The sequence below is a fragment of the Puma concolor genome, chromosome C2 (assembly GCF_028749965.1).
Source record: "Puma concolor isolate L17-30 chromosome C2, mPumCon1.1.hap2, whole genome shotgun sequence".
NCBI classification, from domain to species: Eukaryota; Metazoa; Chordata; class Mammalia; order Carnivora; family Felidae; genus Puma; species Puma concolor.
The window spans coordinates 133951084-133957212 of record NC_141675.1 but is presented as its reverse complement, the minus strand read 5'-3'; the positions used below and the strand labels follow the sequence as shown (position 1 = coordinate 133957212).

Genomic DNA, 6129 nt, shown 5'->3' with positions numbered 1-6129 from the left:
TATTTTTGAAGGAGAGAGACACAGAGCATGAGTGGGGGAGGAGCAGAGAAAGGAGGAGACATAGAATTTGAAGCAGGCTCCAGGCTCTAAGCTGTCAAGCCAGAGCCTGATGTGGGGCTCGAACTCATGAACTGTGAGATCATGACCTGAGTCTAAGTTGGACGCTTAACCAACTGAGCCACCCAGGCGCCCCATGTCTCCATTTTTTCTTAATCAAGAAACGGAAAAGAACTATCCTTAACCCATGGAATTGCCATGTTATCTTTGTAAAAAATCAGTTGGCCATAAATGTGAGGTTTATTTTGTATTCTAACTTCACCTGTTGTGGTAAGAGAAGCTACTTTGTATGATAAGTATCTTTTTAAGTCTTTGAGACCTAATTTGTGACTTAACATATGGTCTATTCATTATAAGGAGTAAGGTATTCAAGTTTCCAACTGTCATGGTACAACTGTCTCTTTCTGAGTTTCTGCCAATGTTTGCTTCATATATTTTGACAGTCTGTTATTATATGTTTAAATGTATATAATTGTTGTATTTTGCTGTATTGAATCTTTTGTTAATATGTAATGTGCTCCTTTGGTTTTTGTAAACTTTTTTGATTTAAAGTCTATTTTGTCTGATATTTCTATGCCAGCCCTGCTCTCTTTTGGTTACTATTTGCATGGACTGTCTTTTCTCATCTTTTTAAAATTTTAATCTATTTTTATCTTTTTATCTAAAGTGAGTGTCCTCGGGCCAGCATATGGTTGGATCATGTGTTTTGATCCACTATTCTGATTTCTTTCTTTTGATTGGAAAGTTTAATCCATTTATATTTAAGGCAGTTGTTGAAAAGAGGGACTGGCTTCTGCCATTTTCTTCTGGAAATTGCTTCAACAGAAATGTGAGGGACTTGCAACAGTAGGTAGGGTGTGCAACGATGGCTGTCCACCTCTGGGTCTGCAATCTCATGATTAGAAGCAGTAACCAGTGATCAAAGCACCAATGCCTGATATCTGCAGGACAAAATCCTTATTGCCAGTCTTCTCTCGAGCTGCTTGCAAGCTGCTCCAAACCGCCATGTGGGGAGGGGGTGGAAGATGGGTAGCTGCTATTATACTAAGAGCTGAAATTCACTGAAATTCACTATGATTTACCCTCCAAGTGTTCCCCTGGAAGTTACAAGTCTTCCATACTCTCCAGAGCTCCAAAAACAGTTTTGTCAGACAGATTCTGCCAGCACACTGCTATTGTTGTGTGGGAGGCAAGATAGATTCCTGGTGCTTCCTAACTCCACAATCTTCCCAGAAGTCTAAGAAAGGCAGTTTTACAAAGATTGTTTTATGCAATCTTATTATTTTTTTTTAGATCATTTGAGAGAAGAAATGAGGAAAATATATTTATACATTCTAATTTGCACACATGTATCTTTTCTGGTACTCTTTATTTTGTGATGTGGATTCAAGTGACTGAATGATATTGTATTTCAGCTTGAAGGACTTTCTTATGTGTTGTGTCAGGTCTGCTAGTAACACACTTGCTGAAAACATTTTTTTTTTTCTTTCTTAAAGTCTGGGAATGTCTATTTCAACTTTATTTTTGAAGGATTATTTTTCTGGATAAAGGCTCCATCTTTGTTAGTGTTTTTTTTTTTTTTTTTTTTTTTTTTTCTTTCAGTACTTTAAATATAGCATCCCACTGTCTTTTGGCTTTTTCTGTTTCTTATGAGAAGTCAGCTGTGAATTTTGTTTTTTTCTTTGTACATATTAGTTGAATTTGTCTTGCTGATTTCAAAACTTCCTTTTTGTCTTTTGGCATTCAACAACTTGACTATGATATGTGTAACTATGGATCACTTTGTATTTGCTTGAGGCTCACTGAACTTTTATCTGGATGTTAATATTTTTTATTCAAATCATGAATTTTTTGGCTATTATTTCTTCAAATATTTTTCCGACCCTTTTTCTCCTCTCCTTCTGGGACTCTAATCGTGTGTATGTTTGTATTCTTGATGGTATCCCACGGGTCTCTGAGGCTCTCAGCTCATTTTCTTTATCGTTTTTCCCCTCAGTTCTTTGGATTAGATCATTTCTGTTGATCTGTTTTCAAGTTTTCTAATCATTTTTGTTGTCATCTCAAATCTATGGTTGCATCACTTTAGTGAATTTCTCACTTTGGTTATTGTACTTTTCAACTCCCCGATTTCTACGATTTCTACGTGGTTTGTCTTTATAATTTCAGTTTTTAAGTTGAGACTCTATTTTAGATAATACATTGTTACCATGTTTTCCTATAGTTCTTTAAAAATGTTTTGTTGTTGTTGTTGTTGTTGTTGTTCTGTGAACATATTTATAATGGTTGTGTAGCAGGATTCCCACACAGAGGGTGGTTACACTGAGATTTCTTTCCAAGAAGCAACTTTATTCATGCCGGCACTGCTCAGTTGGGTTTGTACCCGAAGAACTGAGTCCTGAACACCACGTAGTTTTTAATATATTTTCTACTTCTTTGTCTCCCATAGATGGTTACAAACAAACATGTAGTCTGATTAAAATGGTCTCATGTTACAAGGTCGTGAGGGATGTTTTCACATATGAGTATAGCCAGGTTGCCTTGAGGGGTTTTGTTTTGTTTTGTTTTTTTCCTTAAGGAGGGGATGCTACCACAGTTGCTTTGAATTCTTTGTCTGTTAAGTCTAATATCTGGGTACCCTGAGAGCCATTTTCTACTGAGTGCTTCCCTCCCTCCCTTTGTATGGGCCACCTTTTCTTGTTTCTTTACATATCTTGATGTTTTTGTTGTTACTGAAAACTAATCATTTTACATAATATATTGTAGCAACTCTGAATTCTGAGTTTTCCCCCTATGGATTGTTGTTATTGTTGTATTGTTGTTGTTGGTGGTGGTGGTGGTGATTGTGGGGTGTGTGTGCGTGCGTGTGTGTGTGTGTGTGTGTGTGTGTTTAGCAACTTGCCTGAACTAAATACATGGAATCTGTTTTCTTCCACAGTATGCACCCTCTAATATTTATGCACAATTAAACAAATTCTTATTCATATTCTTAATCCTGGCCTCCTCCCTAGGAGGCCCTGAGACAATATAACTTAGTGGTCAGCCGGTGATTATTTAGAAATTATGCCCTAGAAAGGCTCCTACCTTCCACATTGATCTGTGTGTTTGGGGACATACTCAAAATCAGGCAGTTTACAAGTCTGTCCTAGCTTTTGCTTTTTTCCAGGCCCTCTCAATTCTCTTGTGTGAATACACAAGGCCTCATGGTTAGCCAGAATGAGTGAATTTGTCGTGCCCTTTCTGGTCTCACCTGTATATGGGCAGCCTGTGCAGGCTTCCAAATTTCCAGAGACTTGTGAGAATTTATCAATATCATTTGAATGAGACTGAGACTATGTTGTCTCATTCCCCAGTCTTCTTGTTATTTTTTAAAGCTAGTTTGCCATTTTTGTTGCCTGCTCTGACCAGGACTACAATCCTAGGACAGCTTTGTCACTGGACTTCCCTGTTTGTTCGCTTCAGAGATTGCTACTATTTTGGGCCGTTCCTATAGGCATGGAATTGCTCAGTGCTCTACTCTAAACCAAGTGAGCCCTGTCCAACAACAAAGCAGCTGTTTTTCACAGCTTGCATGCCCTTGTATATCTACCATGACAACAAAGCTGGAGAACATTGAGGAAGGGAGCAGCTCAGACAAAAGTGATATAGGCACTCACTGTTCTTTCTGGAGGTTTTACTTGAATAAATGCATCTCAATTTGTTGAATGCCTTTGGCCAATTTCCAGAGTCCTAAAATAGTTGTTTTGTTTTGTTCTGATTTGGTTTGTTTGTTTTTACAGTTTTCTTTAGTTGTATCACTGTTTTGGGGAGAGAACATTTTCTGAGCTTCTTATTCTGCCATTTTGGAAGTCGCTTGCTCTAAAATATTTAATTGTTAATAGCCATTATTTGCTTTCCTTCCAGTTTTCAGTCACATAGCAGATAGTTGAGATGCCTAGATAATAAGCATGTGTATTTTACCTACAATTTCATAAATATTATATCCTGATTTTTAGAAACACATGTGTCAATGGAGGTATACATGAACAGGGCTAATTTTCTCCATGTTTTGGAATGAAAATTTTCCATTTATTTTTGATGCTTTACCTATCCCACCTCTAAGATGGAGGATGATGGGACAGAATATAAAATTGAAAGCTTTTGAAATGGTCTAGAATGGATATTTATGATGTCTTTTTTACTCTCTTTTTCTTGATGACATTTTAGAAGTGTGAAGTAAAGGGAGGGTTGGCCATTAATGGTAGAACGTGTACAACCTGTTTGAAACTAAGTCTTTGAAGTATCCCAAGAGCTGACCTGACAGCTTTTACAAGTCAAAAGCACAGCAATCATTTAACAAGAAAAATCTGACACTTTACATTTAAGCACAATGGCATTGCCCCTAATTTGATGGCTTCAAGGGGGTTGTACAGATACTTTTGGATATTCTGAAAAGAAATCATGATTTCTACTTTTAGAAATTTATTATCGGGGCGCCTGGGTGGCGCAGTCGGTTAAGCGTCCGACTTCAGCCAGGTCACGATCTCGCGGTCCGTGAGTTCGAGCCCCGCGTCAGGCTCTGGGCTGATGGCTCGGAGCCTGGAGCCTGTTTCCGACTCTGTGTCTCCCTCTCTCTCTGCCCCTCCCCCATTCATGCTCTGTCTCTCTCTGTCCCAAAAATAAAAATAAACGCTGAAAAAAAAAATTAAAAAAAAAAAATAAATAAAAAAAAAAAAAGAAATTTATTATCAAAATTAATTTTTTTTATCTGTGAGGAGTTTGGGGAAGAAACACATCATTTTAAGAAAAAATGTCTGAACAAAGCTCCTCCATTTAGGTAAAATGGAACTAAAACAATGGAATTTAAAATTTAAATGCTTTCAACGCAGTTGTAATTATAATTGTTTCCACTAAGGTGTGCTAGATCTCCAAATATTATTCATACTCTCCCTGTGTTACCAAGTGCACTGCGCTGAATTCAACAGTGTTCACTGCCTTTCTCTGGGTTGCCAAGCCCTCGGCCACACAGGAGGTTTTGAGCTGGAACAACAATGTACTGTGCACAGATTCAGCTAAAACACAAAGAGAGCAAGAGAGCATTTTTAAATTTTAAATGAGAAGGGCAAATAGTTGCATTTTGAATTGGTGATTTTTACAGACTTGGATATTGGTTTTGATTTTGTAGAATGATTTGCCTGAGAAATTCTAGAAGGTTAAACTGACAGAAGGGGGTTTTTCGGGCAATTTTTCTTCTAATAAAACTCTTTAATGTCCTATTATTATTTATAACTAGTGTTACAAATTTAAGTTATTTTTGCTTTAACAGCCTATGCATCTGACTCCATCATTATTCATGATGATTTAAATCCCTATTGGTTTCTGAGATCATCTAGTGAAATTGGAAAAAAAAAATAACACAAAAGAGCAGCTCTAAACAATTATTTTAGGCAGGAAATGACACAGATTTAGAAGCACAGCAAAAACTTTTTCTGGGTAGAAAAAAATAATTCCTTTTATTTGTAGTACTGCCCTTATTTTTTTCCAAGTCTTAAAGTTGCTTATCAGAAATTTAACTATCTTGTTAAAAGCCTTCCATATAGCTGTTAATTTAATGGTGGACTCTGTGGTTTTGTCAGGACAACATGCCAATTTTTCCCATAAACCAATTATGGCTTCTACGTAGAAGGTTCTACACAAACACCTTCATCCGGAAGCACTTTTATATATGCAAACTTCTTTTGGTCATATGATTCTGGTTAGAATAGCCCTTGGAGCTCTTTTGTTTACCTTCCAGTGGTTTCAGTTAAAGAGGCAATTTGTACTTTCTCACCTCCAAACCACCGTTATTATTATCTTCAGCAGCTTATCTACTTATATAACTTAGTTTTATAATTTAGATTATATTGGTTGATCACTGTGATCAATGGCCATTTTAATAATAATTTTAAATGTCAGCTCTAAACATAACCATAAAGAAAATTTCGCATGTTATAGCAATTAATCTTAAATTGTTGGCATGGCTTATTGGTGTAGGCACAAAGTACTTTATATTCAGTTAATTAGCTGGAAATCAGTTAATAACTAACTGCTTAGTTT

The 6129-nt window shown here is 36.6% G+C and overlaps 1 long non-coding RNA gene across 1 annotated transcript in view; it reads left to right on the top strand.

Annotated features, from left to right (window-relative positions):
• Positions 1 to 6129, top strand: part of LOC147577545 (uncharacterized) — a 523754-nt gene that overhangs the window by 40177 nt on the left and 477448 nt on the right. The window lies entirely within an intron of this gene.